The sequence below is a fragment of the Canis lupus genome, chromosome 17 (assembly GCF_048164855.1).
Source record: "Canis lupus baileyi chromosome 17, mCanLup2.hap1, whole genome shotgun sequence".
Taxonomy (NCBI): Eukaryota; Metazoa; Chordata; class Mammalia; order Carnivora; family Canidae; genus Canis; species Canis lupus.
In genome coordinates this window covers 54,618,735-54,631,290 of record NC_132854.1, presented here as the reverse complement: position 1 = coordinate 54,631,290, position 12,556 = coordinate 54,618,735, and the positions used below count along the sequence as shown (strand labels likewise).

Genomic DNA, 12,556 nt, shown 5'->3' with positions numbered 1-12,556 from the left:
TCACAGAAGGGATCTGGAATTCAGTAAGTTTGGGGGAACATGTCACACAAGATTTCCCTTTTTGAGACTCACAATGCATAACAGAATTTTACAGCTCTGACAACTCCTCCTGTTAAAAACAAAGAAACAAAACTATTGTATTTTGTATAACCTAGCATTTTAAAAACTCATTTGGTCTTAGACCACATTTTTTAAACTTACTTTTTGGAATAATACTTATTCATATTAGTTTTTTTTTTATTTTTTATTTTATTTTTTTTTTTATGATAGGCACACAGTGAGAGAGACAGGCAGAGACACAGGCAGAGGAAGAAGCAGGCTCCGTGCACCAGGAGCCTGACGTGGGATTCGATCCTGGGTCTCCAGGATCACGCCCTGGGCCAAAGGCAGGCGCTAAACCGCTGCGCCACCCAGGGATCCCTACTTATTCATATCTGAAAGTAGCAAGTGAAGTAAGTGATCTGTAAGCTATAGTTTGGGAGCTGATCAGTACTTTTAATCAAAAGATAAAGTTTCAAAGCCAAGGTCTGCTCTTGATTTGTAGTACAACACAAATCACTATTATATCCTGCTACACCCCAACAATACTTCCCACTTTTAAATGAAAATAATAAGTGAAAAAATTTTAAATTCTTATGATGTGTTAGGCACTGTACTAAGTGCTTGAGATGCCTTATCTAATTTATTCCTTTAAACTTGTATTTATTTTTAAATAAACCAAAGTAATGAAAGAATATATTCTCACTTATTAAAAGTAGAAAAAAAACCTACAAAAAAATTCCTTTTGTTTTAGCATGTAAACATCTGTATCTTTTTCTGTGCATTTAAATAAAAATGTTTATTTTTTTAAACATGTATATGTTTAAATACATATGAATACATATACATAAGAAATATATATGTACACATTTCTTATTTTATCATACATTTCTTACTTTATCATAATCAGAATTATATTATGCATTCTGCTGTGCCCTAGCTTTTTTTAAAATTCAAAGTATGTGTTACAGATATTTCTATGTCAGTATATGCACATCAACCACATTCCATTTAGTGGCTTCATAACATTTATGGCGTATCACACTTCCAATTTTTAAATGTTAGATATTCAGCTGATTTGCAAATTGTTCAACAATGTAAACAATTATTTTTGTTTCTATTTCCAGTAATATGGCAGATAGGTAACTTGAATGATGCCCTACTTGAGACAATCAGAATGCTGGAGAAAATACAAGCTGTATCAGCTTGTATGTAAAGAAGGACTACTCAGAGCTCAAAAGATAAAGTGAAAGCATGGACCCTGTGGAGCAAGAGATGGCCAAGCTTGTCTTTCTGAATTTTTTTTCCACAGAACCCTGGAAAATTTGACCAAATTCATGGTGAGATGCAGAAGCCAGGAAGTAAAACATACTCAGCTCATAAAAGGAGCTGAACCAATAGACAACACCCAACATAAAGCCTGCATCAAAAGCACTATACCTTCAGTGTGACAGTGTCCCCAGAAGGGACAATTTACCTGGCTAAGTCTGGGTGCTATAGGTAAGCGATGAGGATAATCTCTTCCAAGAGTTTAAAACCACAAACCTGACTTTATGTGGCTTTGAAATCTAGCTCATGGTATCTTTGTTTTTCAAAAACACCAAGTTGAAAATATATAGTTGATCCTTGAACAACCCGGGTTGCATGAGTCCACTTATATATGGATTTTTTTCAATAAATATACATACATTACTGTGAAAGTATTTTCTCTTCCTTATGATTTTAACATTTTATTTTCTCTAGCTTACTTAATTGCAAGAATACAGTATACAGTACATATAGTATACAATATATGTGTATTACCAGTAATTCTTCTAGTCGGCAGTAGGCTATTAATAGTTAAGTTTGGTGGGGAGAGGGGAGTCAAAAGTTATACACAGATTTTCAACCATGCTAGGAGGTCAGCTCCCCTAACCTCTGCATTGTTCAAGGGTCAACTATAATGTGCATGCAGGTTAATGATGCCCCTAAGCATATGATGTAAGTAAAACAAATCCAAATCCTCTTAGAGAAATTTCAACCCAGGCTTCCAAGAATTCCCAATAGCATTATAAGAAAAATTACCAGTGTACAAAGTTCACAAGACACACAGAAACCAAGATACCATGAGGGAAAAACCAGCAGAACAATACACAGGAGACTCAGACTTCATATATTGGAATTATCAGACACTAAAATACAGTTAAAAAACTGTATTTAATGCTTAGAGAAATAAAAAAAGTTTGAGGATATGAACAAGAATAAGAAATTTTAAAAGAAGAACTAAATATATTTGCAAAAGAATTACTAAAAACAAGAATTCTAGAAGTCGTAAATATACAGATTGAAATTAATAAGGCAATATAAACAGCAGATGAGACAGACACAGATAAAGAAGTAGTCAATTAGAAGATATAGCTAAAGAAGCTATACAGAATACAGCTCAGAGAGATGACGAGATAGACAATGTGAAAGAGTGGCTAAAGACATAGAGGATAGAGCAGGAATGCTTGACATACATTAATTAAAATTTCAGAGGCCAATAATCAAGATAATGGGGGAAAAAAGTAATTCTAATTACTGAAAGACTTTAATCCTGATTTTAAAGAAGGCCAATGAGTTACAAGTATGATAAACAAGAGAAATGGGTTTTGTTAAGCCTTTATTTATTTATTTATTTATTTATTTATTTATTTATTTATTTATGAGAAAGGAGAGAGAGAGAGAGAGAGAGAGAGAGAGAGAAAGCACACAGGGGGAGAAACAGAAGGAGAAGGACAAGCTGACTCCATGCTGAGCATGGAGCCTGATGTGGGGCTCAATCCAACGACCCTGAGATCATGACCTGAGCCAAAATCAAGAGTCAGATGCTTTACTAATTGAGCTACCCAGGCACCTCAACAAGAGAAATGTTTATATCAAACACATCTAATGAAGCAAAACACCAAAAATGAAGAGTTTAAAAAAAAAAGCAGTAAGCAAGGTGGCACTACAAAGTAAAAGCAATTAGAATGGTGGGTAACTACGTAAAAGCAGCAATGGCAACAGTTATCTGTTCAAGTTGGGAATATAAATGTTAACTTAGAATCTTATACTAAGAAAACATCTTTCAAGATTGAGGTGAAGTGAAGATATTTTCTATCTTTTTGCTTAGCCATTCTTACTCTGTGCTATTTACCTTGTCACAGAATGGTTGCTTCACCTCCAAGCATTGCCCCTGTGTTCTGGTAGGAAAGAGGGAAACAGAAAAAGGGGGGAAAAAGGCCAATTATTCTGCTCCTCTTCTTCTAGAAGCCCCGTCCAACTTCACTTACATCTTGGCCAAAGATCTATCACATGTACTCACTTATCTGCAAGGAAGCCCGAGATGCATTGCCTCTCCCAACAAAATTTAGTTTCTGTTTGTGAAATGGAGGAGTAGGTTGGATATAAGATAAGCTACTAATTAGTGATTTCTATTACAATAAAAAAATAAAACATGATTCCTGTCCTCAAAGAATTCAATCTTGTGAGAAAGAGGGACCTATAAGAAAGGTACCTCCAGACATCCATTTCTACAGTTTTTTCTATACATTAAAAGGGGAGGCTATTTACTACTTTCATTTTGAGTCTTTATTTATTATCCCATCAGCAAACCAAGCAGCTGACTTTAGTAAGTAGGCTCTTGTGCTAGGAATTATAGTAGGTCAGGGGTACAGAGAAAAATCAAAGGTGGTTCCCACTCTGTAAAGGCTTATGACCTTGTGAGTGATTTCAGGTAGAAAAAAATACACTAGTGGGCAGCCTGAGTGGCTCAGCGGTTTAGTGCCACCTTTGGCCTAGGGTGTGATCCTGAAGACCCGGGATCAAGTCCCACATCGGGCTCCAGCCCTGTGTCTCTGCTTCTCTCTCTGTCTCTGTGTCTCTCATGAATAAATAAATAAAATCTTAAAAAATATACACTAGTGCAAGAAATTATTACAACATAAACAGGAGAAAAGGATTATAAGAGGATATTATAGATTGAATTGTGTTCCCCAAAATTTATATGTTGAAGTCCTAACCCCAAGTATCTTTGAATATGACCTTATTTGGAGTTAGAGTCTTGACTGAGGTAATCAAGTTAAAATGAGGACATTAGGATAGACCCTAATCCAATAGGATTGGTGACCTTACAAGCAGGAGAAATTAGACAGAGACCAGCTTAGAGGGAAGGCAGTGTGGTGAGATGGAGGAAAAGACAGCCATTTATAAACCAAGGAGAGCATCTAGGACAGATCTATGCCTCACAGAACTCAGAGGGAGCCAACCCTGCCAACACCTTGATTCTGGACTTCTGCCTCCAGAACTGTGAGACAATCAGTTACAGTTGTTTAAGCCCCCATGGCTGTGATACTTTTTGTCATGGCAGCCCCAGCAGACAACTACTGAGGGAGTGGCACATTGTCCTCATGGCATAGAGAGTACAAATGTTCCAGAAAGGCTTCCATGGCTTACCTAAATGTTGAGTTGCAGGATGAATAGACATTTGCCAGGCAGAACTGGAGAAGGAGAAGCCATAGGAATTTCATTCCAAAAGGACATCATGAATGAGCAGTGTGACGAAGCATGACAAAACTGACAAAACACTAGAGTAGGGACATAGGTTTGGGGTAAGATACTGTGAGGGAGAGGGCTGGAGTAGCAGGATGCTCACATTATGAAGGACCTTTGATTCACGCACACGAAAATATCTCTTTGAAAAATAAATAGGAAGCAGAGAAGCCTTTGTAGCTAGTTTTGTACTGGATTGAGTCTGTTTCTGATTTCTTTGATGCCATTTAAATGAGCCTTCTTCATGAGTTAAAACTCATGCTCTGATGAAATTTGCACCCTCCAGCGCACATCTCCAGTGCATTATGCACAGTACCCCATACGCTTCCAGGCACAAGTTAAACAAATAACTCCTGATGGAAATAGGGGTACTCAGTACTGTATACTCAGTGAGCAATGAAGCTACACAGCTTGACATACTTTCAGGAAGTCAAGGTCTTATTCTTAATACAAATATGTTCTTTTGATTCCTTTAAAGATAGCTTAAAGTTGCACCTTTGCTTAAAAATATGAAATCGTTTAATGTAGAAGATTGGGATGTCTAAAGATAGGTTGATATAACACTGCTATAATTATGTGTCTCTTCAAATAATTGTGATATCCTCATGCCTTTCTAATTTGAAATCTCTGATCCTGTTATACTAAATTTAATAAAATCAAGTATATGCAGGAAACATTAGAGGAGCATCAGATACTAAGACTTGCATGTTCAAAACCAGAGAACAGAAACTCTTGCATGTTTTAAAACAAATTTTTTCTTCTTCTTCTTCTTCTTCTTCTTCTTCTTCTTCTTCTTCTTCTTCTTCTTCTTCTTCTTCTTCTTCTTTCTTCTTCTTCTTCTCCTTCTCCTTCTCCTTCTTCTCCTCCTCCTCCTCTTCCTCCTTCTCCACCTTCTTCTTCTTTTTTAGAGAGAGAGAGAATTCAAGTGTAGCAGGGGTGGGCGGGGAGAGGGAGAGAGACAGAATCTTAAGCAGGCACCAGGCTCAGTATGGAGCCCAATACAGGGCTCAATTTCATGACCCTGAAATCATGACCTGAGCAGAAATCAAGAGTTGGATGCTTAACTGACTGAGTCACCCAGGCACCCCTTAAAATAGAATTTTTTTCAATTAAACCAACTCCCTCCTGCGCAATAAAATTCATATAAATCAAATTTGATGCCAAGACTTTCTCTCTTTTTTTAAGATTTTATTTATTTACTCATGAGAGACACAGAAAGAGGCAGAGACACAGGCAGAAGGAGAAGCAGGCTCCATGCAGGGAGCCTGATGTGGGACTCAATCCTGGGTCTTCAGGATCACACCTGGAGCTGAAGGCGGCGCTAAACCACTGAGCCACCTGGGCTGCCCCAATGCCAGAACTTTCTACTTGTAACAAATGACTGTTAGTCAGCATAATCTTTATTATAATACTTGTCACACCTTGAATCAAGGTTATCAAAAAAACTGTTTTATAATAGACATAACCTTTCATTACTGACTTTTGTTATGCCTAAATTCTAAACGAATAGTCCATCTTCAATAGAGTAATTAAATTTTAAAAGCAATAAAATAAAATAATATATCACAAATCCTGTGAAAGGTATTATACATCAGGAAAGTCTAAATAACATAGCAACTGGGTTCCATTTGAGAAATCTGTTATCTACTCATTATGAAGCTTTGGTAAACCCTTCATCACCAGAGTACTTCTGCTTTTTTTTGTTTGTAATATTAAAACAGGAGAAACAGATGCCTGTTCATCCAAGGAAGTACATTGGGATCAAAGTACTAATATTCCAGTAGTACTTGCTTAAATGTATCCAAAAAATATTACAGAAAAATAAGTATTTTTGCTTGAAAAGACTAAAGTAATGTATAGTTAATGTTGGAAGACAGTGCTCAGACAGAAAGATAGGTTAACACCAATTTTGCTTATGCAGAGATTAATTTTTTATTCAGAGAAATTTACAAAAAAGGAGAAATAGTCAAGTAAATAAAAGTTCTTTAGAAAAATAGAGTTATTAATTGAATATGAAAATTGGTATCACTGGAGTTGAGCACTCTTGCTGTTTTGGGAACCGAATTTGAAAAAGTTATAGTTCATACAAAGGACTTCATACCAATTATTTGGAATGGAAATAATTTGCTGGGTCTCCAGACTCCCTTGTTATCAGCACAGGTTGTTGGTATGGCTCTTCCCTGATATCAGTCCATTTTCATCACAAATTGAAAAGGTGCTACACTTTTTATTTGTTAAAACACGGGTTTGAAAATCTGTAGCAATCTAAAAGATTTTTAAATATTAGAAAATTGTCTATTTTTATAATAGTGCAGATCAATGTTTTAAAAATAGGTTGTCTATACAATTTTTGGCATCAAGATTATATAACTAGGGAGCATTTTCAAGCAACTTTTTCAAACTTTCTCTCTACAGCTCATAATCCCCTCAAAAGCAATTAATTTGTCATTCTTCATTAAAATAAGTGTGTTCATGTTTTTAAATACCAGTCACTTAATGATCAGCCTCTTGTCATGGTTGAAATGGTAATCAATTTTGGTTCATTCATCTTTAATAGTAGAAAGTAAGTCATCTTAAAATTTAACAGATCTTTTAAATACCTTGCATGAGAGAACCAGGGAGCCTCTGCATTAGTAAAGAACACTACAGTCATGGGCACTGACACATGTCAATTGCAAAACATCAGAATATGCTGAAAATGAACAAAAGCCAAAGAATAAACTACAAGAGAAAAACAAGACAGTTGGGTTTTGTGAGTTGTTTGGCATTAACAATTTCTCTTAAAATTAAAGAAATAAAGAAGAAAGGGAAAAGTATAAGAGGTAAAAGGAGAAAATCTATCCTTTTCATTCAAATTTTAAAGATTTATTTGAGAGAGAGAGGGAGGGAGAGAGAAAGAGAGAGCTAGCAGGGGCAGGGAAGAGGGAGAGGGAGAGAGAATCTCATGTAGACTCCCTACTGAGTGCAGATCCCAAAGCCTGACTTTGGGCTTGAACTCACAACCCTGAGATCATGACCTGAGCCAAAATCAAGAAGTCAGATGTTTAGCCAATGGAGCCACCTAGATGTCCCTGTGTTAAGATTTTAGTGTTTGGTATTTGAATCTAGTGTCTCCAGTGCAAAGCCAAATAGTGTCCTGAAACTTCATTCAAGTGGCTACTGGCTCTTAATTCAGATTTTAAATATGCAGAGTCCATAGAAGTTTAATTTTTCATCTGTATAGTTAATGCCATTAAATTGATACCAGCTATATCTTAGACAAAAATACAAACTTTAACACTTTCATTTGTAACAAAAGTAAAATGTACAAATTTTGACTTTATTACTTTGTAACATTTAATCATTCTATGTTCATCACCTCTAGCCTAGTAATTATACTTTTGGCATTCAATACTGAGAATGTGTTAATAAAAACTTAATGTAACTTAAAATAGCATAATATTTTATGCAACCTAAAATAACCACTAGTAGGAGATAGTTATGTAGCCAATGTTAGCTGTTGATAAAATATTATGCAGATATGAAAGGTTATACTTATAAAGCATTTTATAACATGAAAAACATCCTATAAAACTAAGTTTTTAAAGCTCTGTTCTGAATTACATATAAAGTATAAATACAACCAAGCCAAACCTCATGTGTAGAAAAATTACTGGAAAGAAATATTATTTCATTGTGTGTGGGTGCTACAGTTATGGGATTTTCTTTCCTTTTCATGTTTTTCCCCCTAAATTATCTTTATTGTAGTGCATATTCTAAGCTGCCATCATCTCCTGCCTGGACCATCACAAGAACCGCCCCTCCCAGGCAACCTCCCCATTTTCATTATAAATGTTTTTTTTCTTTATCCATATATTAGCCAAGAGTGATCTTCTTAAATAAGCTGGACCCTTCTTAAAGTAAGTTAGCTTTCTATTACAATTAGAGTACAATCCAAAATCTTTAACCTGTTGACAATAAACTGCTTGATCAGTCCTGCTATATAGGTCCTGTTTTATTTGGTACATTTTTAAAGGATTTCTCATTTCTCCTGAAATCCATCATTATCTTCCTGAAATAAAACTTACATCTTAAACAAACAAACAAACAAACAACAACAAAAAAAAACTTACATCTTATTTATGCTCTTCAGTTCAGTAAATCTCACTTAAATCACTGACTATGAATTATATTTCACACTCACAGCTTGGACAACTTGATAATTTCAGCAACTTTTACTAAGAGAACATGTGTATTTCACATTCTACCCATAGGTGCAAATAACACAAATAACCTAAAAATGCTGCTAGTAATAGACACTGAAGCAAGGGAGTATGAATGAATGATTGACAAGATGAATTCATATTAAGCAGCTTTTTCCTTACTGAATATATAGGAAGGGTGTGCTTTCAGTAGCAAAATCTGATTGTTCAAGAGAGATTAGATCATTTGCTCTAGGAAAAGAGAACTGCATTAACATTTATTGAGTTCCTACCTGTGGTAGATAATTAATATTTGTCATCTCACTTAAGACTGGAAGTGTTAGTAAATACCTGATGCAATGAAAACAAAGATTGCCAAATAGCAGTCTGAAATAAGCTTAATCTTCTTTTTTGTTCCAGTTCAGTGGATCTCCCCGAGTAGAAATTAAAAGAGCTAGATCAGTGTTGTCTAATAGAAAATTAATGCAAGCCACACAGGTAATTTTAAATTTTATAGTATCTATATTACAAAATTAAAAATGAAACAGGTGAAATTAATGTTAATAATGTATTTTATGTAACCTAATTTACTTAAAATATCAATATTTCAATATGTAATCAATATCAAATTATTAATGAGATATTTTACCTTTTTTGTACTAAGTCCCCAAATTCCACTGTGCATTTTGTATTTAGAACCATCCCAGTTTGAACTAGCCCATTTCAAGCACTCAACAGCCATCTCTGGCTAGGGGCCATCAGGCTGAATGGCATAGGATTCAATAATGATCCAAGAGGAGAAAATAAACAAATAACAGAGAGCCTAAGTTTAGTTTTCTGGGTGGCTTATGAGGCAAACCGTAAATACTTCTCTGGGATTGGTTGCCTTCAGTTTTTGAGACACCAAAGCTGGGAAGTCTGGATCTAAACAGTCTGAACTGGATCGTCCAAGATCCCAGACAAAGGTCAATCAGTATATGCGCTTGGTTGCACACCATTGAAACTTGGCAAAATTTCTTTTTGCCATCCAAACAAGTCTGCAATCCACCACAGATGAGAACAAGAGTCTTTTATTGTTTCATCAACCACATTGATCTTTAGTTAGGATGACATTATGATTGATTATTTAAACAGGGATACTTTTGAGAGAGAAAAGAGGTGCTCTTAATAATTACCTTGGGGCAACAGGCATAATAGGAGACTATCCCTGCTGGCAGATCAGGACACATGGTCACTTTACCTTAACTTCACATTTTCACCTCTCAGACAACCTGAGTTACTGCCAGTAGGTCTTCAGAATCTATGTAACTCTATAAAGAAGAGCCAGTTCCCGTAGGAGCCCTGCACACAAGGCCCTAAAGTCCCCCTATAGAATTCTAGATCTCATCCCAAGGATTGGCACCATAAAGGGGTCTTTTACTCACATGTCTAATAGCATTGCTTTGATGCAATTTGCAAGCTTCCTGTTTTGCAATATCCCACTCTGGATCTTGCTAAAATTGGGGGTTCAATGAGAAATGGCTGTTATCAGTTAAATGGAGCTTCTTGGCAGTGTCTCCCAAGGAAACTAGAGGACCAGTAAACAAAGCTGTGCGTGCGGGTAGCCAGGAGAGGGTGGATTTTGTGTGTGTGTGTGTGTGTGTGTGTGTGTGCGTGCGCACACGTATGTGTCTGTGTGTTTGGTGCTTTGCTTTGCTTTGCTTTTTTTTTCCTTTCATTTTCTCCTATATAAAAAAAAGAAATAGAACAATCAGCAATGACAGATGAAGGAAATATTCCACGCAAAGTAACAGATGGCTCAAAGCCACCTTCATTTCTGAGTGAGAGGGAGAAGGCCCATGGACCTGGAAAATTGAAGGTTTGGGAACTAATTTTGTTTGACTCTTTAATCCATTTCAAACATGGGCCCCAAAATGAAAGATTAAAGGATTTTACTTTTGCTGCTGAGTATATTCAGCTCAGAAGGGTAAAACACACAAAAATAAGATGTCTGCGAATGGAACAGCAGGAGATTGAACAGGAGAAACTTACTGTGATTAGTCTCATGGTAGTTGAACAAAACTCTCAAATTAGAATTTTGTTGTTGTTTACATTAAGACTAAAGTATTTTACACTCATTACCATATGAGGCTATGTTTTATGTAGAAACTACAGGCCAGATTACTCAGATCAAAAAGTCATAAAGGAAGATTTAGAGGTTGGTTAGGATAAGCATCATAGCAAAAGTAATGAAAAGCACAAAAGATTCAAGTTTATTCATTCGTTCATCAAATATTTATTGAGTGGCGGGCAGTGTTCTAGTTCAGGTTTGGGGATCAGCTGTGAACAAAGTGAAGTACTCTGTTCTCTACATTACAACAGCAAGAATTTGACAATAGAGAAGTAAACAAACAGTAAGATAATTTTGGATATCCGTAAACATGTGAAGAAAATGTAAAAGGGTGTTATTGGGAGAAAAATTAGTAGGATGAAATGGGGGTACTTTAACAGTATGGCCAGGGAAGACCTCTCTGAGAAGGTTGTATTTAACCTGAAACCTAAATGGTAAGAAGGAGCTTTCCAGATGGCAAGAGTAGTGCAAAGACAGCTTGACCTACTGCATGCTGGGTATCATTCTAGGTACTAGAGATGTAGTGCTCAATTTACAAATCAGGCTCAATTCTTGCCCTTCTAGAGCTTACCTTCTTATAGGGGTAGAAAATTAAGTTAGGGCTAAATAGAAGAACTTAACTAGAGGGTGGAAGGTGGTAGGTAGAAAAGTCAGTCACAGAAGGCAATAGGTAATGGCCCAGAGAAGGTTTCACTGGGAAGTTGACATTTGAGCAAGGACTTACTTAGGCAAGAAAATGAGCCCTGCAAATGTATGGAGGAAGGCAAATGTTCTAGACAGAGGAAACAGCCAGTGCTGTTTAGACCTTAGGCAAGAATCTGTGCAGCTTATTTGAGTAACAACAAGGAAGCCAATATAGCTAGAGTTTACCCCTGAAAAGGACAAGAGCAATTTTTACTTAATAGTTAATATCAGATGGATGCCTGGCACATGGAGAGAGTCTTTATCGCCCAGAACTATCATACCTCCTGTACAGGGAAGCTCTTTCTCTGACAGCGGAAGGCCTATATCTAGCTCTGGGGAGATAACACTCACTTTAAGTAACATCCTTTCATTGTCATATCTCCCTCACATTCCTCAAGTTCCACAGTTATTTCCAGACATTGTAAACTCTACAATTTAAAATGTGTATTCAGAGGTAGTTTGCTTCAATATTTTCTTTTTTATTTTTTTAAAGATTTTATTTATTTATTCATGAGAGACACACACACACACACACACAGAGGCAGAGACACAGGCCGAGGGATATAAGCAGGCTCCATGCAGGGAGCCTGACGTGGGACTCAATCCTGGGTCTCCAGGATCATGCCCTGGGCTGAAGGCGGCGCTAAACCGCTGAGCCACCCAGGCTACCCACTTCAGTATTTTCTAACTTGATTGTTGACAGGAAAGACTAAAGATTCCTTGGCCAAAATGCAAATCAAAACCACAATGAAATATCACCTCAATCTGTCAGAATGACGAAAGTTAACAACACAAGAAACAACAGGCGTTGGCAAGGTGGCAGAGAAAGGGGAACTCTCCTACATTGTTGATGGGAATGCAAACTGGTGCAGCCACTCTGGAGAAGAGTATGGGGGTTCCTCCAAAAGTTAAAAATGAAACTACCTACCCTACAATCCAGCAATTGCACTACTAGGTATTTACCCAGATGATTCAAAAATATTGATTCGAA

The 12,556-nt window shown here is 36.5% G+C and overlaps 1 long non-coding RNA gene across 1 annotated transcript in view; it reads left to right on the top strand.

The window, feature by feature from the left end:
• LOC140608125 (uncharacterized) overlaps positions 1 to 12,556 on the top strand; it is a 49,088-nt gene that overhangs the window by 9,111 nt on the left and 27,421 nt on the right. Inside the window, exon 2 of the long non-coding RNA XR_012010120.1 lies at positions 9,192 to 9,269. This is a non-coding gene — a long non-coding RNA (uncharacterized lncRNA). The remainder of the gene's footprint in view (positions 1 to 9,191; positions 9,270 to 12,556) is intronic.